This window comes from Akebia trifoliata, chromosome 7 (assembly GCF_017979445.1).
Source record: "Akebia trifoliata isolate Shusen 1 chromosome 7, ASM1797944v1, whole genome shotgun sequence".
Taxonomy (NCBI): domain Eukaryota; kingdom Viridiplantae; phylum Streptophyta; class Magnoliopsida; order Ranunculales; family Lardizabalaceae; genus Akebia; species Akebia trifoliata.
Window position 1 is genome coordinate 7,199,528 of NC_141381.1, and position 25,247 is coordinate 7,224,774.

The following is a 25,247-nucleotide window of genomic DNA, read 5'->3' on the forward strand; positions in this document are numbered from 1 at the left end:
GCTGGTTTTGGACGATTTAACATGACAATGATTAGTATTTTAGATTAAAAATTGTTTATATAAGTATAGGACAAAATCGATATTTTATCTATTGTTTCGTACAACGATAACTTGACCGTCCCGACTCCAAAAGTAACAAATGAATACTCTTTTTTGTCTAATTTTTTGTTTCGGATCTAATGGTATGGTTAAATTCTATAAATTACGTCTCTAGAAAAAATTTACTCTTTCGACCCAATGAGATCCTAAAATTGACGTCATTTTCGTTTTTTACGATAATTCGACTTTTTAGGCTCCAAAAATGACAAGTAAATAGTCCATTTTCTATAATTTTTCGTTATGAATCCAATGTTGTGATTGAATTTTAAAAATTCTTATTCTAGGAAAAAGTCATTATTTTGATCTAGTCCTACTCGAATATCGAGGATTTTGTAATTTTTTTGTTTGGCCTCGTATTTGAGCGTGCTTATAGGCTAAAATATGTTTTTCGACCATTTTAAATCCAATGGTGAGGTCAGATTTAATTAAAAATAATCAGAACAAAATCCTATAAGTTTATCCTAAGTTCCACTTTCAAAATTTTTTCAAAATTCAACTATTTATTTTTCTCGAGATACGAATAAAAAACTCGGGGTTTTACATTGAATTTTAATAAAATATTGATGTGTTGATTAAATTTTAGATTGAATATTGACTTAAAATTTTCAAGTTGATCGTTTTAATTTTAATTTTCGTTTCGATTTAAAAAATTTCAAGTTGGTTGTTTTATTTTGGTTTTCTAAGAGTTAAGGTCTTCATGTACAAGTTGGACATCAAGGGGCGTTCTGTTCATTTTGTGATTTTTCATAAATTTATCTGTTTTTGTCGATTTGGGTCTCGTTAGACTCAAAATCATATTCTAAAGGTAATGTAGGTACTTTCGAGACTTTTTGAGGGTCCGAAATTGATGAGGGGTATTTTCGTTATTTTATCAAATTTTATCCATTTTTGCTAATTTTGGAGTGAGGTTTCTTTTAGTCTCAATGTAATTGTTTATAAGTCTCAAGGTCTTATTTTCCTAGCATTGCAATGTCTCTAAGCTAATGAAATATGTAGCAAACCTAATCGTACGTGCTTACTAAATCGAGTGTATGGTGTAACGATCCTAAGCATACATAATTCTATGTTGTGCGGCAAGGGAAAAGAAGAGAGTGGAATTAAAAGATAGAGAGAATTGGAAAAAAGCCTATCACAAGATTTCGAGTTCTTTGCGCTTATCATTAGGAATCAACAACAATCGGATGACGGATCTTCAAGTCAGGCGGATGCAAAAAATAGGGTGTCTACACAAAGCCTTCCTCATTTTAAGGGGGTCTAAATCACTTTCTCCCAAATGACAAAAGTTCTCCCTATAGAGAAGAAGAAGCTCTCAAACCCTTTTTTTAGAAACGAAGTAAAGTTCTTCAAAACATTCAGACTCCAATTAAAGAGAAGATCAAGCCTAAAGCCCTTCTGTAAAAGCTACGAAATCATTCCCAATCGATAAAACACAACTTCTAGAGAGAAAAAGAATTTAATAGAACCTCTACAAAATATCAAATACAAACAAAGTCACTGTTATAGCAACCTTCTAAGCCAATCACGTAGGAAGCCAGGAGAGAATAAAGTTACACACGTATCACCACTTTTTTATACTTGATTGTTTAATTAGAGGAAAATAATGAGATTTGTATTCTCATTTTTATTAAATAAATAAAATCATTTGTGATATTATTTACAAATCTCTAGGGAAGATCTATGAAATTTATTTTCACACAGGGAGTATTATAAATTTGTCAACTATAAATTTCACATATCTAGAGGGAGAACCTTTGTTTTCTGAGAGAAAGTGATCCAAATCCCCTCAAAATGAGGAAGGCTTTAGCATTTATAGACTTGGGATAAAAGGCTATTTCCAAACATGCCCCCAATTTAACTGAATTTTAACTAGTTGGTTTAACTAGTATTTGATTATTGACCCAATCCGTTTTAGTGGATTTTGGATTTAACCATGGGCTAACCCATTTGTATTTGGATGTATGGGTCCAATACTTAATGCGAATCACTTGGATTGTTTTGGATTACGAACTTTATCTGTGAAGATCCAAACCCAAACCAAATGTGGCCCATCCCAATTTACAGGTCCTAATAGACTTGTGGGCCCAATTTTGATTTAGGGGGCTTTTTGTTAGTTTTGAAAGCGATGGGGACCTGTTTAAATTTTGATCCCTACACTCTCATTTAAATATTTTCTTAAGTGCACTCAAATAATGAAATTTACTTTTCTATAACCATTCTCTTGAGAAATTCATACTCTGTTGAAAATAAATTCCCTACAATTAAATAGATCTTTATTGAAAATAAGCTTAATCACAATATATGTAATTTCTTTATCACACAAACAAATGTACTAGTGAAGAATCCATGTAAATGACCCCTTAAACCAAAAATAAGCTTGGTCAGTGGTCACCATTGTTGTCTTAATTTGGTTGTTCAAAAAAGACATAATTTTATAGACATTTAGGATCAATTCGACTAATTAACTCCCCATTGATTCTAAGCAAACAATCTAGACATATCCCACAAAGTGGACGTTTTGGATTGCTAAGAATGTACACTAGCTTCATATCTATATCTATATATATATATATATGGATAGATAGATAGATAGAGAGAGAGAGAGAGCTCTGGTGCTGTCGATTTGCTTACTTCGATTGTAGTAAAACATGTTGAAGGCTCATTAGTGAACGAAATTTCCTGCTTTAATTGACAACAATACCCACTCGTTTTGGCAAGAAAAATTTAAAAAGGGGGATCAATAAGGTATGTTGAAGTTTTTATTTTTCCTCACAAAATTAATAAAGCACGGAGGAACATTTAAGGTGCAACTTGCTAAGTTATTAAGGTTTATAAGGGCCAATAATGCCATGTAGGTTTAAAGATCACTTTCACCCTCTAATTTGTAATTCCTGAGCACACTATGTGAAAAAGGCCCATATTTGACGGTCTTAGCTCGTCAAATTTTGAGAAATTTGACGGACCCTCCAGTCAAATATGCCCGTCACCCTCCAGTCAAATATGCCCGTCAAATATTCTCTTGTAGAATTTTTTTTTTTTTTACGGCCCTGGCCTATCAAATTATTGGAGAATGGACTTAAAAAAAACAAAAAAAAATCCATAGAGTATGACCGTCAAATTTGGAGGTTTAACAAACAATAACACGGTCCTCTAATTCACCAATCACAATGAACGAAATAATTAAAAAAAAAAATCAGAAAAATCATAAAACAAGCTCCAAACTAAACTAAATAACCCAAAATTAATATACATGTAAACCACTTTATTAAGATCGAAAATTCTGTCGAAGCTACAAATAACTGACAATAAAGCAGTATATGATATATATACAGCTATTTATGTCACACTCCTGATTTAATTTAGAACACAAAACACAAACAATTGAAGAAGCAATAATAGATTCTAAGAGATACCTAAGAGAAAGCCTAAGAAGTAACTTTATAGACAAACTGTAAGAGAACCAACTCTCCTCAATACTATATGTGGCCCTGCAATCTTGTTGTTGATCAAACTGTGAGTGGTTGTTGCTTGCCATTCCCATCATAAGGTTCGGTGGATGCCTCGGATTTCCTCTTCAGAACAACGATCCATGTCGTAACTTCCAACACTAATGCAATCCCACCCAATACACACAATACCACAATATAAGCTGTTTTCCACATTTTAACTGGATCCAACATGTCTAGACCTTTAAACACGTTGACGATACCAAGAACAAGGATGGAGTATCCAACAATATGGTGGTAAAAATTCCAGTTAATCCTGTACTTGTGCTCCTTCTTTGGCCTTAGGAACAATGCAAAAATCTGCACAACACAAAGAATGATAAACTCGTTATGATTGATTAAGAAAATGTGCCTAAAATAAGAAACAATAAACAAATTAGGAACAATTATAATTACCTGCAATGTTGCGAAACAAAAGAGAGTGATCACAATATTCCAATGAGATTTGTATACCAAACCCTTCAAATTGGCCCCGAGCTGAAGACCAGTAGCCCATCCGACAACTCCAATAACATAGGAAGAACTCTGACAAAAGATATGGAGATAAAACCAAGCTGGATCTGCTGACTTGAATGTCCTGAGATACTTAGCAAATATGGACCCAATTGGAAACAAAATTCCCCAACTCACAGCATTCAGAATTCCATGAATCTGCCAAAAAAAAACAATACAAATTAGTTTTTTTTTTTTTAAGATCATATAACAAGGAAACCAATAAGTAACAAAAACCACAAATAAACAAAATTAAGCATAAAAAAACAACTTACATTCTTCTTTTTGAGATTTGAATTTCCTCCTCTACTTTGGGTTCTATTGCTCTGCCCACCATTAAATCAAGTGTTCCTTTCGAACCCAAATTATCGTCTCCAAATCCATGGACATTAGGAATTCCATTAGTGACAGATGACCCCACCTGCCACACTTGATTCACCATCGCCCCCGCCATGTTCCTCGGCAACACCACCGTAAGTTTCTGAGAAGAACATAAGAGTGATTGAGAAATTTGGATTTGCAGAACAAGTGAAATAAACACAAGAAGAAGAGAGATTCAACAAGTCGCCATTGAATTTTAGAGAAACAGAAACAATATTGAAATTTAGAGGAACAGAAACAATATATATAGAGAATTTAGTAAATTTAATTCTACTTGGATTCGGAGTACTAGTGTGACCGGTGTTCGACATTTGTGTTACAAAGAGAAGGACGTTGAGCGTATTCAAGGCAATATGAAGATTCCTAGCAGTTTCACTCCCTTTCTGCATGGAAGGTACAAGAGCTGCTGCTGCTGCCCATAATACTGTAATTGCTGTTCCATAAAAACATTCCAATAATTTTATATGAGAAGAGAGAATTTAAAACCTTGGCTTCTGGCTTCTAACAACTTGAATTTGAAAACTCATGCTGCAAATATACAATGATCTCCTCGAGTCTATTGTAACACAAGGAATGGAGAAAAAAATCTTTCTTTTTCTCTTGTTTAGTAGGTAAGCGGTTGAAGGAGAGTTTTGAACCAAAGTTTGTGGTACAAACACTCACAAACTTTACCAACTTGATGGGCTGACAGCTTCGAAATGTTTGGTGGTGAAACCAGTAAGTCTGCGTTAATGAGATCAGTAACTTGGGTTAAGGTCAGTTTTGAATCTAGCTATGTTGTTTCAATACCCACAAGTTTTACCAAATTAGAAAGCTATCTACTTCAAGAGCCAAAGAGATTTCTAAACCTAACAAAAAATAAGTTAAAATTCACAGATGGTCATAGGAATATATGGGGATCGAATTAAAGACACCCAATCTATATAACACCTTGACATACATTGTGAAGCTGCCCCTTACCTGCTCCTGCAAATAAATGGGGTCCTGGGAATAGCTTGCCAGTCCGAAACCATGTGTTGACTCCTCCACCAACTGCTTCGAATACTCCAAATCCCAACAGTATCGAACCAGCATTGAAATGTCGATCCCTGTATGACCCTTTCAGCAACTCCTTCCTTTCCTGTACTTTTAAACTAATGGTTCAGATGCTTTTCAAGTCAGCATTCATAAATATATATATATATATATATATATATATCGCATAGATCACCATCAATGGTGTCCCAACCAGCCAAGCTACTTTAATATAGTATTCGAGTTATTCAAAGTTTCCCTACTTTTAATACAGAGACCCATTCCTCTTCTAAGTCTTGCACAAAATAGATTTTTAGCCTCAGAAACGAGGGGTCATCGTGATAGTAGGATCCTAAGAGACCCACAATCAATCTACCCGATTGGAAGATTGCAAATTTGCAGCAACATTGTAGGTAGCAACATAGTCGTGGCATCACCATTTTCAGCCGAAGGCCAACCACTCTCTGAGAAAACAATGTCAATAGAGTCCCCACCCATCTTCTCTAGTGCCGAGTACGTTGCATCGATCATAGCATCAAAGAGGTTCTTGTAACATAAGGTACCGTCCCTTACGACAACTCCTTCAGATCTAAATAGTGCATACTCCAAGGAAATGTGTCTTGGATCATCTATGTAAGCAAAGTAAGGATACACATTTACTAGGAGATGACTCTTGTTAGTGTCTAAGAAAGCTACAATAGGTCTTAATATCAAAGCCAAATTTTCCGAAAATACCCCTTGAGAAGATGGGTATGACATCCCTAAAAGCTCTAGAATTTTTCTTACTAAGTACAATGACCATCATTCACAACATCCTCAAATCAAGAATTTCTTGTGATTATGAACATCGTTTCAATCATAATGGCATTCTGATCCAGGATTAACCATCATGGATTTGGAGTAGAAAGACAAACCTGAAAACTGTCTATATTCACAGAATAACAACTTCTCAAAATCATCCCTATCTACAAGAAGACTTGCTTTAGATAGAATTAAGGCTTTGAAGATGATTGGTGGCAACAATGACTGATTAGGTTGGTTTTGATTTAGATATAAATCAAACAGGACACAACAGAAAGGAGGGTTCCAAGCTTACAACACGTATTATAATACTAGTTACCGAAAAATAGAACATCTTGTAATAGTTTTTTGTAATGAGTGGAACCCTACTCCTTTTGTGAATCCATCAATTATCTTTACACTAATGACAGGTAGGATGTGCACAACCCTCAACAGCCAACAATCTAACGAAATCTTGAACTGAAATAGAGCATTATTTTGAGGAACCAACATACTTGTTTGCTTAATAAAGTAGTATAAGGAACAAATTGAACACTTTAATGGTAAAACTAGACAAGCAAAAAACAAAAAACTAATGACCCCCCCCCCCCCCCCCACACACACACACAAAAATCCATGGAAGTATTGCATGGGTTTTCAGTCATAAGCTGAAGACATCAAGGAAGTGTCCAAGCCTGATGTTGTATAGCAAAATGGATGCAACCAAAGGGTTTGGAATGGTGGCACGCACACACACAGATTTGGAGCATGTGAATAAATAAGGTTAACCTGTCCTTGCACTAAAGAAGACCAAAAATAATCTAATGAGCTCCCTACAGTTGAGGTCAAAGGAAAAGGTGGTGGGAGAACGTGAGATAGAGTATGGGCAAGTTTGCCTCTGCTTTTTGGCTTTCTCTACCGTTACTCATCGAGATTTCCATCCAACTTGGTTAAGTGAGGGTGACCACAAAAGTCGTCGAATGGGTCCATTCCTTCAATTTCTGACATGACTGTCAGTAAATTTGAAACTATTCTAGTTTCTTCTTGTGGCTCTCTAAAGCTTTTGACCTTGTCAATGCCAAAGGGGATTCACATACTAAAGAATATATGTGAATGAAAGAGTTTAAGGGTTAGTTCTTTTAGTAATTCTTTCCAAATCATTATGGATGAAACAAAGGGAAATGTTAACTTATCAAACTTCAAAAGAGAAAGGTAAATAAGTGTTATACTATTAGTTTATCATTAAAATCATGTTTAACAATAAATGCCGATGGAATCGCTAGACCCCTCTCACTCCTAAAGTGCAAATTGTTTTTACTTTGCCACCGCACATAGATTCATCTAACAAGGTAAGCTCTAAATAGATCATATAGTCTTAACAATATATTAACCAAGCAAACAAAAGAACCCCCAAAGTAAATACAAATTTCATAAATCAGTAATAAGACAAGATTAAACCAAACAATAAAGTTAATAATCAAATAAAACAATTGTAATTATGTAATTTAGATGAAAAATAAGGATGTTCACCACGATTCAATTGTGTATAAAATTCAATGTTAAATTTTTTAATCTACAAAGAAAAATCATATAACCATAAGTTAAAAAAATGTTCAATGTGAGTTTTGAATAGATAGATATACCTTTCACTTGTTTGTCTCAACAAAGCTTAGCAGCCAATGTAGTCTTCCCTGATCCACCAATTGCACACAATCTGATCATACTCACGTTGTCTCTAAACAACTCCATCTTCGATTCTTCAATTCGCACTTCCATTCCAACAGAAAAATTAGGGATTTCAGGAATTGCACACTGATATTCGTTCTGATCCTGATTTCCACTCCCAACACTTGTTTCTATCAAATTCAGTTGACCTAATTTCCTATTCACTTCTTGCAAATGGACCAAAAGCTATTTCTGATCTAGGAGATCGATTGATCAAATAGAGTGGGAGATGAGATCTATCGAGGGATACAGATCGAAAGAGACTGTGAGAGATAGATAGAGAGGTCAATCGATTGATGGAGTGATCGATCAATCGAGAAAACGAATGAAAAAATGAAGTCGATCGATCGAGAGAGTCACTGTGAGAAAGCGAGAGACCGTGAGAGGCGATCGATCGATCGATGACTATGATAGAGATTGTGAGAGAGAGAGACCGTAAGAGGCAATCGATCGATCGATGACTCTGAGAGAGAGAGACGATCGATCGATGACTGTGAGAGAGAGACGATCGATCGATGAGAGACTGTGACAGAGAGAGAGACGATCGATCGATGAAAGACTGTGAGAGACGATCGATCGATGAGAGACTGTGAGAGAGAGAGACGATCGATCGATGAAAGACGATCGATCGATGACTGTGAGAAAGAGACGATCGATCGATGAGAGACTGTGAGAGAGAGAGACGATCGATCGATGAAAGACTGTGAGAGACGATCGATCGATGAGAGAGTGAGAGAGGCAGAGAAACAGTGAGAGAGGGAGAAAAACACTGAGAGGCATATTATATATTGGGTTTAAAACGTGGTCCACGGGCCGCGGATTTTGGATTTTAAAATTCGATGGTCCAAGCCCAACAAATTTTTTAATGCAAATTTGGGATTTTCACGTAGTGGCAACAACCTGTTTGCCTATTTAAAAAAAATGCTGATGTAACATTAAAACTTTTAGCATTCATCTTTCCATGCTTCTACTTGGATTTGTACCTCCCTTACTCATAATATATATAAGATATCATATTTTAACTTTTTTTTCTGCTCCTATCAGGTGGAATTGTTTTGTCTATGAAGCACTCTCTATTTATAAGTGGTATCTCACTAGTTTGATTATATTGGTTAGACTGTGCAGTTGTGGACAAGTTCAAACCGGTTCCTTTCTATGTTTTGTAGCACCCAATGGTTTGTTTGGGCTAGGAAGAAGATGATGGTGAGAGAGAGAGGTGTTGCTATGAGTAGATGTTGATGATGGCATTTGTAAGCATGGTTGGTTAAGAGTATTGATGGTGAAGTACATGGTAATTTTTTAAAATATGACTCACTGTAACTCTCATTGTGTATAAATTAATGTGTTAGAGAACCTCAATGTTCTTAATTTGGGTCTATTTTGACCGTTGGGAATAGGTGCATAGAAAAAAAATTAAAAATTAATTTCTTTTTTTTTTAAACTTTAGATATCTATTTGTAACCGATACCTAAAGTCTCAGACTTAAGATATCAGTCTCATAGACATCGGATTTCAAATCAATGTCTAAGATATTTTTTATATTAGTGCATTCCATTTTATAAATACAGATTTGTAACAGGTTTTAGCCATTCCAAAGCATAATATTTGAAATGGCTTCCAACCGTTTAAACTCATTAATGATGCGTCGATAAGAGACAGTCTTTGAACCGTTTCAAACAGGCTTAAGAACGGTTATAAATTGTTCCTAATTTGCCATTTTTTGTTATAGTGGGCCCTTGAGTCTATTTTGTGGCACCGAAACACGTTATTCAATGTCATTGGGTTGTGGAATATAAAGTTCTATGAGCCTTTTGCTTAAAACAAACTATATTTATATATACTTCTTCGTATGATCTTAATCAAAATTAGAAATTTTTGTGGAAATCTGTTAACGGTCCATCTTCAAGACCTTGGATCAAACCTGAAAAAAAAACAGACAAAAAAACCAAAATTCTCTTTAGGATATGAATTTGTATCTATGAGATCTAGAGAGTTATGGCTTGGATTGACAATTTGAAAATGTATGTGGCCCAACATCCTTTAGTAAGATTTGAAATAAAGTGTGTTTAGTACAAACTTTATAAAGGGAGTCGTTGTTTTAAATTGCAACAGGTAGGTCTCACCTATCAGTTAACTTTTTTTTAATAAAAAACTATTTTTTAATAAACGGAACACTTTCCCAAGAGTAAAATATTTTATTTTTTAAAAACAAGAAAACAAATTTTATATATATATAGATATATATATATATATATATATGGGTGGCATTGGATGCCCTAAAGAGAGCCAAACATTTTTCCAATGTATGGGTTAGAAGTTTTGGAATGCGCTAATTTTTTTTTAAACAAAAAACTATTATATATATATTTGAACGTGTTTTTTCCTTTAAAAAAAATGAAAGAAATGTTTTTGCTAAAATAAATAAATTTATATATATTTTTTGAAAAACATATTCAAGAAAAATGGTTTCATGAAAAGTATTTTGTTTCAATCAAAAGAAAAGCACAAAGTTTCAAATAAAAAAAAATATGCATATAATAATATTTTCAAAAAAAATATTATTATAAAAAATCAAAAAATAAATTTGCTTGTTTGGTTTTGGTGTTAAATCATAAAACGATGACATACCTAACTTGACTTAGGAACAAAGATGCATAGCCTTCAGTTGAACTTCCGTCAATGCACCCTTGAGGGGCATTTGTAGGCATCAAAATTTAAACGAGTCCCCATCACTTTCTAAACTAACAAAAAGCCCCTAAATCAAAGTTGGGCCCACAAGTCTAAATTGAACAACGTAAATTGGAATGAACCGCATTTGGTTTGGATTTGGATTTTCACAAATAAAGTTTATAATCCAACAAATCCAAGTGATTCGTATTACATATTGGACCCATAAACCCAAATACAAATGGATTAGTCCATGGTTAAGTCCAAAACCTACTACAACGGGGATTGAATCAATAATCAAATACTAGTAGAACCGATTATATAAAATCTGGTTAAATTGGGGCATATTTAGAAATAACCTTTTATCCTAAGTCTATACATGCCAAAGCCTCCCTCATTTTGGGGGGATCTGAATCAATTTCTCTCAGTAAACAAAAGTTCTCTCTCTAGAGAAGAAGAAAAAGCTCTCAAACCCTCCTCTAAAGAAGAAGTAACATTCTTGAAGACACTCGAACTCCGATTAAGGAGAAGATCAAACCTAAAGCCCTTTATTTAAAAGTCAATAAATCTTTTTCAACCGATAAAGCACGAATTACAGAAGATCAAGTACAAACAAAGTCACCTTCAAAGCAACCTTCTCAGTCGATTATGTGGGAAGCCTAGAGAGAATAAAGCTATAGACGTGTCACCCCTCTTTTTGTACTTGACTATTTAATCAGAGGAAAACACTGAGATTTGTACTCTTATTTTTATTAAATCAATAAAATCATTTGCAATATTATTTCACGAATCTCGAGATAGATCTGTGAAATTTATTTTTACATCGGACGTGCCAGAAATTTGTCGACAATAAATTTCATAGATCTAGAGGGAGAATTTCTGTCTTTTTAGATAAAGTGATCCTGATTCCCCCAAAATGAGGGAGGCATAGCATTTATAGACTTGGGATAAATGGTTATTTCCAAATATGCCCCCAATTTAATCTAATTTTACCTAATTGGCTTAACCGGTATTTGATTATTGATCCAATCCATTTTAGTAGGTTTTGGACTTAACCATGGGCTAACCCATTTGTATTTGGGTGTATGGGTCTAATACTTAAAGTGGATCACTTGGATTTTTTTGGATTATGAGCTTCAACTGTGAAAATCCAAACCCAAACCAAATGCGGCCCATCCACATTTACGTGTCCCAATTTATACTTGTGGGCCAAATTTTGATTTAGGGGGCTTTTTGTTAGTTTAGAAAATGATGAGGATCCGATTAAATTTTGATGCCTACACTCTCATTTAAATATTTTCTTGGGTGCACTCAAACAATGAAATTTAATTTTTCATAACCATTCTCTTAAGAAATTTGTACTCCGTTGAAAACAAATTCCCTGCACTTATATATATATCTTTATTGGTAATAAGTTTAATCACAATATATATAATTCATTTATCACACAAACAAATGAACAAGTGAAGAACCCATGTAAATGACCCTTTAAACCAAAAATAAGCTTAGTCGATGGTCACCATTGTTGTTTTAATTTGATCATTCAAAAAAGACAAAATTTTATAGACATTTAGGATGAATTTGACTAAGTAACTTCCCATTAATTGTAAGCAAACGTTCTAGACATATCCCACAAATTGGACATTTTGGATTGCTAAGAATGTACACTAACTTCTTTATTTATATATATATAAAGATATATATATATGGGTCGGGTTCCTGCGACATACATTGCGACACACATTGCGACAACGTGTTTATCTTATATGGGCAAAAATATTTGGAACGGGCTGATTTTTTGTGAGGATGATCTCTGTGATGAGGGGATCATCCTGGCAAAAAATCATCCCATTCCAAAACTTGTAACCCCATCAAAATTGATTTACAAAAATTGGACGGTCTATAATTTTTCAACAAAAATTGGACGGTCTAGAAGTTTCATAATGAGCTGATTTTTGGCAAGGATGATCTCCTCACCATAGAGATCATCCTCACAAAAAATCAGCCCATTCCAATATGTTTGCCCATATAAGACAAAACACGTTGTCTATATGTATGTTGAAATGGTTGTCGTTTGAACCTGACCCTATATATATATATATATATATATATATATATATATATAAGAGAGAGAGAGAGAGAGAGAGAGAGAGAGAGAGAGAGAGAGGGGTCTGTTGCTGTCGATTGGCCTGCATGGATTGTAGTAAACATGTTGAAGGCTCATTAGTGAACGAAATTTCCTTTCTAATTGACAACAAAACCCACTCGTTTCTGCAAGACAAATTCGAAAAGGGGGATCAATAAGGTATCAAGAAGTTTTATATATATATATATATAATTGGATTTTTATTTAATTCGATCATCACATTTTAGCTTTTTTCTACTCCTACTTGGTGGAATTATTTTGTCTATGAAGCATCTCTCTATTTCTAAGGGCTATCCCACTGGGTTTGATTATATCGGTTGGACTGTGCAATTGTGGACAGGTTCAAATCGATTCCTTTCTAGATTTTGCAGCTCCCAATGCTATGTTTGGACTAGGAAGAAGATGATGGTGAGAGAGAGAGAGAGAAAGAGAGAGGTGCTTCTGTGAGTGGAAGTTGATGATGGTCTTTGTAGTATGGTTGGTTAAGAGTATTGATGGTGAAGTACTCAGTAATTTTGTAAATTATTACTTATTGTAATTCTTATTGTGTATAAATTAATGTGATAGAGAACCTCGATGTTCTCTATTTGGATCTATTTTGACCGCGGGTAATAATAGGTGTGAAAAAAAAAATTTTAATTAATTTTTTTAAAAACTTTAGATATCTGTTTATGACCACTTTAGATATCGGTTGGTAACTGATGCTTAAAGTTTCAGACTTACGACATCAATCTCATAGACATCGAGTTTTAAAGCGATGTCGAAGGTATTTTTTTGTATTAGTGTGTTCTGTTTTATAAATACAGATTTTGAACGGGATTTAGTCGTTCCAAACCCTAACATTAGGAACGGCTTCCAACCGTTTGAACTCATTAACGACGTCTTGATAAGAAACGATCTTTCAACCATTTCAGACAAGGTTAGGAATTGTTATAAACCATTCGTAATGTTGCCAATTTTGTTGTAGTTAGCCCTTGTTTCCATTTTTTGGCCCCCAAACACATTATCCTACGGCACTAGGTTGTGGAATATAAAGTTCTATTAGCCTTCTGTTTAAAACACAAAATTATTTTTTGGTGGAAATCCGGTTATCCGTCCATCTTCAAGACCTTGGATCAAACCTGAAATAAAAAAGATAACATAAACAAAATTCTTTTTTGACTATAAATCTTTATTCGTAAAATCTAGGGGGTTATGGTTTGGATTGCCAATTTTAAAATCTTTGTGGGCCAACATCCTTTAGTAAGATTTGAAATAAAGTGTAACAAACTTTATAAAGGGAGTAGTTGTTTAAAATTGCAATAGGTAGGTCTCACCATAGCTGTAATTTTTTTTCAATAAAATACTATTTTTTTTATATAAGCACTTACCCCCAAAAGTAAAATATTTTGTTTTTTTTCAAAGCAAAAAAAAAAAAACGTTTTAATATATATATATATATATATATATGGGAAATGCTCAACAACAAACATTTTGCCAAAACATTTTTCAAAACATGGGTTAGAGGTCTTGGAATGAGCTGCTTTTGGTGAGGATGATCTCTACGGTGAGTAGATCATCATCACCAAAAATCAGCCCATTCCAAAATTTCTAACGCCATAAAAATGATTTACAAGAAATGGACGGTCCACGATTTTTCAACTTGTAAACTGGGGTTAGAAGTTTTGGAATGGGCTGATTTTTGGTGAGGATGATCTCCTCACCGTAGAGATCATCCTCACCAAAAATCAGCCCATTCTAAAACCTCTAACCCATGTTTTGAAAAATGTTTTGCCAAAATGTTTGTCAAAATGTTTGTTGCTGAACAGGACCCTATATATATATATATTTAAACGTTTTTTTTTTCCTTTTAAAAAAATGAGGGAAATGTTTTTGTATATATATATATTTGAAAAATATTTTCAAGGAAAATGGTTTTATGAAAAATATTTTGTTTCCATTAAATTAAAATCACAAAGTTTCAAAAAAAAAAAAATACTTATATAATAATATTTAAAAAAAAAAATTATTATAAAAAATAAAAATATAAAATTTGCTTGTTCGGTTTTGGGGTTGAATTATAAAACGATGGCATACCTAACCTGATTCAGGATCGAGGATGCATAGCCTTCAACTAAGCTTTTGTGAATACACCCTTGAGGGGGCATTTGTAGACATCAAAATTTAAACAGGTCCCCATTGCTTTCTAAACTAATAAAGTCCCCTAAATCAAAATTGGGCCCACAGGCCTAAATTGGGGCACTTAAATTGGGATGAGCCGCATTTGGTTTGGGTTTGAATTTTCATAGATAAAGTTCATAATCCAACAAATCTAAGTGATTCGCATTAAGTATTGGACCCATACACACAAATACAAATGGTAAGCCCATGGGCTTTTGGCTCAATATTCTCTTTAATCGGAGTCTGAGTCTTTTGAAGAACTTTACTTCGTCTCTAGAGGAGGGTTTGAGAGCTTGTTCTTCTCTAGAGAGAGAACTTCTGTCTTCAGTGAGAAAGTGATCCAGATCCCCCCTCCTACAAAATAAAAATAAATCACGAGAGAGGCTTTAGCATTTATAGACTTAAGATAAAAGGTTATTTTCAAATATGCCCCCAATTTAATCAGATTTTACTTAATAATTTAACTGGTATTTTATTATTGATCCAATCCATTTTAGTGGGTTTTAGACTTAACCATTGGCTAACCCATTTGTATTTGGGTGTATGGGTCCAATACTTAATGTAAATCCCTTGGATTTGTTGAATTATGAATTTTATCTGTGAAAATCCAAATCCAAACCCAAACCCAAACCCAAATCAAATGCGGCCCATCCACATTTACAGGTCCCAATTTAGACTTGTGAGCCCAATTTTGATTTAAGGAGTATTTTGTTAATTTAAAAAGCGGTAGGGACCCATTTAAATTTTGATGCCTACACTCTCATTTAAGTATTTTCTTAGGTACACTCAAACAATGAAATTTAATTTTCTATAACCATTCTCTTGAGAAATTCATACTCTGTTGAAAACAAATTCCCTGCAATTATATAGATCTTTTTTGGAAATAAGCTTAACCATAATATATATAATACCTTTATCACATAAACAAATGAATAAGTGAAGAACCCATGTAAATGACCCCTTAAAACCAAAAATAAGCTTGTTCAGTGGTCACCGTTGTTGCCTTAATTTGGTCGTTTAAAACGGACAAAATTTTGATAGACATATAGGATCAATTCGACTATGTAACTTCCCATTAATTCTGAGCAGATGTTCTAAACATATCCCACAAATTGGATATTTTGGATTATAAGGAATGTACACTGTCAAGAATCTCTCTCTCTCTCTATCTATCTATCTATATATATATATATTCAACACCCTAAGCTTTACCCTACACTTTAACAAACGTGTTTTATCCTACATGGGTTAGAAGTTTTGGAATGGGCTGATTTTTGGTGAGGATGATCTCTATGATTAGAAGATCATCTTCACCAAAAATCAGCTCATTCCGAATTTTTTAGCCCCATGTTTACAAGTTAAAAAATCGTGGACCGTCCGTTTTTTGTAAACCATTTTTTATGGGGTTAGAAGTTTTGGAATGAGCTGATTTTTTGTGAGGATAATCTCCTCACCATAAAGATCATCCTCATCAAAAATCAGCCCATTCCAAAACTTCTAACCCATGTAGGACAAAACGCGTTTGTTAAAGTGTAGGGTAAAGCTTAGAGTGGGGAACGGGACCCATATATATATAGAAAGAGAGAGAGAGAGAGAGCACTCTGGCGTTGTCTATTGCCCTGTTTGGATTGTAGTAAACATGTTGAAGGCTCATTAGTGAACGAAATTTCCTTCTTTAATTGACAACAAAACGCACTCGTTTCTGCAAGACAAATTCCAAAAAGGGGGATCAATAAGGTAGCTTGAAGTTTTTATTTTTCCTCACAAATTTAATAAAGCACAGAGGAACATTGAAATTGCAACTGGCTAAGTTATTAAAGTTTGTGGGGGCCAATAATACCACATAGCTTCAAAGCTCACTTTCACCTTCTAATTAGTAATTAATGGGCATGGACCTGTTTGCCTATTTAACAAAAGCAAAATGCTGAAGCAACATTAAAATGTACATTGATTCTCACATCGCTGATGTGGATGTACGTACGAAATCATATATGCTTTTCATCAAGATATAGGTGAAAAGCATCTATGGTTATGTATGCACCTCCACATTAGCAATGTGAAAATCTATGTACATTGTTTTCTTCAAATCATGAATTTTGCATATAAATCTCTTGGGGTTTTTAGCAGGATTCGTTGAGTAAGAGTCAAATTCATGGCACATGAACTATCGATCATTTGTGAGATGGTACACCAACCTTTATGGCTAGCAAACATTGACTTTAGTTCCTCTATAAAACCTACAAATCAACTGTGGCACCCTCCCTTTTACCAACTCAAAGTCGAGTTTTCTTGATATTAAGACAACAATGGCAAGAAACTACGAATAAGTCTTGAATAGAAGGTTTCACATTCAGCTAAAAAAACAAAAGATAATAATAAAACTTGAAAAACTGTTTTACTACGCATTGAACATGGCATGAAAAGGTCTGAATTTTGATGCGTACTTTTCCAATAAAACAACCTAAGGAAGCTAGGCCGAAACCAAGAAGTCACTGGAAATACGAATTTGTTCTTCCCCTCGACAAATAAGCTTGACGTCATCCTTTGTAATATTTAAAAAACTGAACAGGTGATTAGACTGAAACTGTCCAAATTTTAAAAAAATTTAAGATAGGTCCCGTTCAGCAACAAGCATTTTGGCAAAACATTTTTCAAAACATGGGTTAGAGGTTTTGGAATGGGCCGATTTTTGGTGAGGATGATCTCTACGGTGAGGAGATCATCTCACCAAAAATCAGCTCATTCCAAAACTTCTAGCCCCATGTTTACAAATTGAAAAATCGTGGACCGTCCATTTTTTGTAAACCATTTTTGATTGGTTAAAATTTTTGAAAATAGGCTGATTTTTGGTGATGATGATCTCCTCATCGTAGAGATCATCCTCACCAAAAATCAGCCCATTCCAAAATCTCTAACCCATGTTTTGAAAAATGTTTTGCCAAAATGTTTGTTGCCGAACATTTCCCATATATATATATATATATATATATATATATATTATATATATATATATATATATATATAGGGTCCCGTTCGCCACCCTTAGTTTTACCACACTTTAACAAACGCGTTTTGTCTTACATGGGTTAGAAGTTTCGGAATGAGCTGATTTTTGGTGAGGAGATCATCCTCACCAAAAATCAGCTCATTCCAAAACTTCTAACCCCATCAAAATTGATTTACAAAAAATGGACGGTCCACGATTTTTCAACGTGTAAACATGGGGCTAAATATTTCGGAATGAGCTGATTTTTGGGGAGGATGATCTTCTAATCATAGAGATCATCCTCACCAAAAATCAGCTCATTCCAAAACTTCTAACCCATATAGGACAAAAAACGTTTGTTAAAGTGTGTGGTAAAACTTAGGGTGCTGAACATTTCCCATATATATATAGGGGGGCGTTCAAGGGCCAACTTTTTAGCAAACGTTTTGGCAAAACATTTTTCAAAACATGGGTTAGAGGTTTTGGAATGGGCTGATTTTTGGTGAGGATGATCTCTACGGTGAGGAGATCATCATCACCAAAAATCAGCCCATTTCAAAACTTCTAACCCCATCAAAAACAGTTTATAAAAAATGGACGGTCCACAATTTTTCAACTTGTAAACATGGGTTAGAAGTTTTGTAATGGGCTGATTTTTGGTGAGGATGATCTCCTCGCCGTAGAGATCATTCTCACCAAAAATCAGCCCATTCCAAAACCTCTAACTTATGTTTTGAAAAATGTTTTGCCAAAAAGTTTGCTAAAAAGTTGGCCCTTGAACGCCACCCATATATATATGTCCCGTTCAGCACCAAACATTTTGGCCAACATTTTAGCCAATCATTTTTGTCTTACATAGGTTAGAAGTTTTTGAATTGGCTGATTTTTTGTGAGGATGATCTCCTACGGTGAAGAGATCATCCTCACCAAAAATCAGCCCATTCCAAAACTTCTAGCCCTATGTTTACAAGTTGAAAAATCGTGGACCGTCTATTTTTTGTAAACCATTTTTGATGGGGTTAGAAGTTTTGGAATGGGCTGATTTTTGGTGATGATGATCTCCTCACCGTAGAGATCATCCTCACCAAAAATCTGCCAATTCCAAAACTTCTAACCCATGTTTTGCCAAAATGTTTGTTGTTGAACATTTCCCATATATATATATATATATATATAGGGTAGCGATCAAGGGCAAACTTTTTAGCAAACTTTTTGGCAAAACATTTTTCAAAACATAGGTTAGAGGTTTTGGAATGGGCTGATTTTTGGTGAGGATGATTTCTACAGTGAGGAGATCATCCTCACCAAAAATCAGCCCATTCCAAAACTTCTAACCCCATCAAAAACAGTTTACAAAAAATGGACGGTCCACAATTTTTTAGCTTGTAAATATGGGTTAGAAGTTTTGGAATGGGCTGATTTTTTGTGAGGATGATCTCCTCACCGTATAGATCATCCTCACCAAAAATCAGCCAATTCTTAAACCTCTAACTCATGTTTTGAAAAATGTTTTGCCAAAAAGTTGGCCATTGAACGCCCCCCATATATATATATATATGGGAAATGTTCAGCACCCTAAGTTTTACCACACACTTTAACAAACGTTTTTTGTCCTACATGGGTTAGAAGTATTGGAATGAGCTGATTTTTGGTGAGGATGATCTCTATGATTAGAAGATCATCCTCCCCAAAAATCAGCCCATTCCGAAATGTTTAGCCCCATGTTTACACGTTGAAAAATCGTGGACCGTCCATTTTTTATAAATCAATTTTGATGGGGTTAGAAGTTTTGGAATGAGCTGATTTTTGGTGAGGATGATCTCCTCACCATAGAGATCATCCTCACCAAAAATCAGCTCATTCCGAAACTTCTAACCCATGTAAGACAAAACGCGTTTGTTAAAGTGTGTGGTAAAACTAAGGGTGGCGAACGGGACCCTATATATATATATGGGTCCTGTTCAGCAACAAACATTTTGGCAAAACATTTTTTAAAACATGGGTTAGAGGTTTTGGAATGGGCTGATTTTTGGTGAGGATGATCTCCTCGGTAGAGGTTTTGGAATGGGCTGATTTTTTGTGAGGATAATCTCCTCGGTGAGGAGATCATCCTCACCAAAAATCAGTCCATTCCAAAACTTCTAGCCCCAGTTTACAAGTTGAAAAATCGTGGACCGTCCATTTTTTGTAAATCATTTTTGATGGGGTTAGACGTTTTGGAATGGGCTGATTTTTGATGATGATGATCTCCTCACCGTAGAGATCATCCTTGCCAAAAATCAGTCCATTCCAAAACCTCTAACCCATATTTTGAAAAATGTTTTGCCAAAATGTTGTCAAAATGTTTGTTGCTGAACATTTCAGCTCAATCTGAATATATATATGTGGGGTGGATCACGGGACATATGTAAAAATAATGGTTGTTCAAAATATGAGTTAGAGGTTTTGGATTGGACTGAATTTTGTGAGGATGTTATCTATGATGAGAAGATCATCCTCACAAAAATTCAGCTCAATCTGAAATTTTTAAGTCAATCAAAAGTAGTTTACAAATTATTGGTAAAAAATCGACGGTCCACATTCTAAATCACTTTTGATGGGGTTAGAAGTTTCAGATTGGACTTTCTGTTTTAGGATGATCTTCTTATCATAGAGATCATCATCACAAAAAATCAGCTCAATCCAAAACCTTTAACCCATATTTTGAATTTGTTTTATTATTACATTGTTTTTACATGTCTCTCATCCGTCCCCTATATATATATATATATATATAGGGTAGCGATCAAGGGCAAACTTTTTAGCAAACTTTTTGGCAAAACATTTTTCAAAACATAGGTTAGAGGTTTTGGAATGGGCTGATTTTTGGTGAGGATGATTTCTACAGTGAGGAGATCATCCTCACCAAAAATCAGCCCATTCCAAAACTTCTAACCCCATCAAAAACAGTTTACAAAAAATGGACGGTCCACAATTTTTTAGCTTGTAAATATGGGTTAGAAGTTTTGGAATGGGCTGATTTTTTGTGAGGATGATCTCCTCACCGTATAGATCATCCTCACCAAAAATCAGCCAATTCTTAAACCTCTAACTCATGTTTTGAAAAATGTTTTGCCAAAAAGTTGGCCATTGAACGCCCCCCATATATATATATATATGGGAAATGTTCAGCACCCTAAGTTTTACCACACACTTTAACAAACGTTTTTTGTCCTACATGGGTTAGAAGTATTGGAATGAGCTGATTTTTGGTGAGGATGATCTCTATGATTAGAAGATCATCCTCCCCAAAAATCAGCCCATTCCGAAATGTTTAGCCCCATGTTTACACGTTGAAAAATCGTGGACCGTCCATTTTTTATAAATCAATTTTGATGGGGTTAGAAGTTTTGGAATGAGCTGATTTTTGGTGAGGATGATCTCCTCACCATAGAGATCATCCTCACCAAAAATCAGCTCATTCCGAAACTTCTAACCCATGTAAGACAAAACGCGTTTGTTAAAGTGTGTGGTAAAACTAAGGGTGGCGAACGGGACCCTATATATATATATGGGTCCTGTTCAGCAACAAACATTTTGGCAAAACATTTTTTAAAACATGGGTTAGAGGTTTTGGAATGGGCTGATTTTTGGTGAGGATGATCTCCTCGGTAGAGGTTTTGGAATGGGCTGATTTTTGGTGAGGATAATCTCCTCGGTGAGGAGATCATCCTCACCAAAAATCAGTCCATTCCAAAACTTCTAGCCCCAGTTTACAAGTTGAAAAATCGTGGACCGTCCATTTTTTGTAAATCATTTTTGATGGGGTTAGACGTTTTGGAATGGGCTGATTTTTGATGATGATGATCTCCTCACCGTAGAGATCATCCTTGCCAAAAATCAGTCCATTCCAAAACCTCTAACCCATATTTTGAAAAATGTTTTGCCAAAATGTTGTCAAAATGTTTGTTGCTGAACATTTCAGCTCAATCTGAATATATATATGTGGGGTGGATCACGGGACATATGTAAAAATAATGGTTGTTCAAAATATGAGTTAGAGGTTTTGGATGGGTTGAATTTTTGTGAGCATGTTATCTATGATGAGAAGATCATCCTCACAAAAACTCAGCTCAATCTAAAATTTTTAAGTCAATCAAAAGTAGTTTACAAATTATTGGTAAAAAATCGACGGTCCACATTCTAAATCACTTTTGATGGGGTTAGAAGTTTCAGATTGGACTTTCTGTTTTAGGATGATCTTCTTATCATAGAGATCATCATCACAAAAAATCAGCTCAATCCAAAACCTTTAACCCATATTTTGAATTTGTTTTATTATTACATTGTTTTTACATGTCTCTCATCCGTCCCCTATATATATATATATATATAGGGTAGGGATCAAGGGCAAACTTTTTAGCAAACTTTTTGGCAAAACATTTTTCAAAACATAGGTTAGAGGTTTTGGAATGGGCTGATTTTTGGTGTGGATGATCTCTACAGTGAGGAGATCATCCTCACCAAAAATCAGCCCATTCCAAAACTTCTAACCCCATCAAAAACAGTTTACAAAAAATGGACGGTCCACGATATTTTAGCTTGTAAATATGGGTTAGAAGTTTTGGAATGGGCTGATTTTTGGTGAGGATGATCTTCTCACCGTAGAGATCATCCTCACAAAAAATCAGCCCATTTCAAAACCTCTAACTCATGTTTTGAAAAATGTTTTGCCAAAAAGTTGGCCATTGAACGCCCCCCATATATATATATATATATATATGGGGGGCGTTCAATGGCCAACTTTTTAGCAAAACATTTTTCAAAACATGAGTTAGAGGTTTTGGAATGGGCTGATTTTTGGTGAGGATGATCTCTACGGTGAGAAGATCATCGTCACCAAAAATCAGCCCATTCCAAAACTTCTAACCCCATCAAAAACAGTTTACAAAAAATGGACGGTCCACGATTTTTCAACTGGTAAACATGGGTTAAAAGTTTTGGAATGGGCTGATTTTTGGTGAGGATGATCTACTCATCGTAGAGATCATTCTCACCAAAAATCAGCCCATTCCAAAACCTCTAACCCATGTTTTGAAAAATGTTTTGCCAAAAAGTTTGCCCTTGAACGCTACCCTATATATATATATAGGGTGGATTTATTTTGACAAAATCATAGACAAAATTTTAGACAAAGCATTTTGTCTTATATGGGCTAAAAATTTAGAATGGTTAGAAAATCAATCTCACAAAAAATCAGTCAATTTTGAAAAATTTTACCCTAGTTTAAAATATGAAGAATCGTGAACCGTTAATTTGTAATCACTTTTCATAGGGTTAGAAGTTTCAGAATTGACTGATTTTTTGTGAAGATGATTTATTGACTATGGAGATCATCCTCATAAAAAATCAACCCATTCCGAAACATTTTAGTCATATAAGACAAAACTTTGTCTAGAATATTATCTAAGATTGTGTCAAAAGAACGCTACTCATATATATATAGATATATGAGTTGTGCTGGAGGTGACACAGGAATTACTGTGATTCTCACAATTCTGACATGGACATGCATACATAACCATAGATGGTTTTTACTCGTATTGCGAGGAAACACATCTATGGTTATGTGCACATCCCACGTCAGACTTGTGAGAATCGCAGTAAATATTTTTTGTCATTTCAGCATTTTCATATATATATATATATATATAGATATATATTTCTTCCTCGGTTACCATCATTTATTAATTAATCATAAAAAGATAACATTCATAAATTATCGAATATAATTACTAGTTACATCATGAATCAAAATATTTAATAACTTTTGCAAAATTCAACTAGACCATTTTGTTTGCCAGTTTGGACCGGTTTACAAATTTTACGGTGTAAGAAACTTAATGGGCCTACTAATCTTACCAACTCATATTGGTGACTTTTAATGAGCATTTTCTTTATTGATTCCTAATTTTTAGATTGATCATTTTTTTTTTTTTTTTTGCACTTAATGCCAATATACCACCAATCATATTATCTCTTTTATGTATAACTCAGCTATGAGATAATATAGACATTTGTGATCCCGGAGACGTGGCAGGTTCTGGGATTCTTAACATACTTGTTTGATATGAAACGGTCATGTCAAATCATTTCCTGGTGAATGTATTAGAGAAACATACCTCAATATTGCTCATATGAAGACCATTCTTCATTAGGGTTTGTTGGTGCAACAACTGAACCCCATTGGCCTTTGATGCCACCCCATCGATATCACAGCCATTGAAAATAAACTGCTACAAAGCTTATAGTATGAGTACAAAATTTTTTTTCTTTCCTAAGCTAGCAGTAGTAGTACAAGTGGTGAGGTGGAAACTCCGAAAGCTTCTGGCCAGCATAGTGACATTATAAGAAGCTAAATCTACCCAAGAGATGCCCTGGGACTATAGATTCGAGAAACTAGCTGAGCTTGACCCTCTCTTTCGCCATTGTTGTTTCTTTCGAATTCGTCAAAAGCTTAAAAACAGTAGAAGACCTTAAAAGTAATATATGAAGCAATGTCACAACACCATATTGTATAAAATATTCAGTCAATTTTCAATAGTAAACGGTGTAGATCCACTTGCTAGAAACAACTAAGATAGTGGGTACGAGCCATTGGCTTACAAGGACAACATGTATATCAAGCTGCAAGTAAGACTAGAGAAAAAAAAAAAGGTAACCTCTCACGCCACTATAGCAATTGTGAATGAAAAGTTGCGAAGAACAATTAAGAATACCAAATGTCTAGTTTTACTAGACTACCACGCAAAGTTCAACATTGCTCAATGCTTACGAGTTCTTCTAACAATGATGTGTCGACATAAAAACCCCTATAAATAATTTATCAAACTGAGGTATTGCTAAACATAGTCACCAAGTTAGAATACAAGACTTAAAATGACAAGGTAAAAAAATAACAAAGCTGAATATTTTCATTTTGTAAGCATGAAGAGATTATCCATTCAACCATAGTCCAATTTGTATTAAGGATGACCAAAGAGTAACCACATGTAGTCTTTTAAATAGCACTACCAACAAACAAACTTTTATTGGATAAATTTATACATTATTAACACAAACATAAACACACCAAAAAGATAAATTATGTAAAGCAATGAACATTCGCAGTTATGCAAACTCTTTGTAGGCCCTTGACTTTCTTCAAGGATTTATGACTTCTTCCCTGGCCCTTGCCTTTCTTCAAGGAATTGTGTTGGGTTTCCATAGTGAACTTGATTGTAAACCAATAGATGCCTCTCAACTTCTTCAAATG

The 25,247-nt window shown here is 34.5% G+C and overlaps 1 pseudogene across 1 annotated transcript; it reads right to left on the minus strand.

Annotated features, from left to right (window-relative positions):
• Positions 1-3,337: 3,337 nt before the first annotated feature.
• On the minus strand, positions 3,338-8,251 carry LOC147398142 (cytochrome b561 and DOMON domain-containing protein At4g12980-like; annotated as a pseudogene). Its single transcript, XR_015179766.1, has 5 exons — positions 7,913-8,251; positions 5,436-5,595; positions 4,370-4,908; positions 3,999-4,253; positions 3,338-3,902 (listed from the first exon to the last, which is right to left on the minus strand). The product of XR_015179766.1 is annotated as a cytochrome b561 and DOMON domain-containing protein At4g12980-like (transcript).
• Between the last annotated feature and the right edge of the window lie 16,996 nt (positions 8,252-25,247).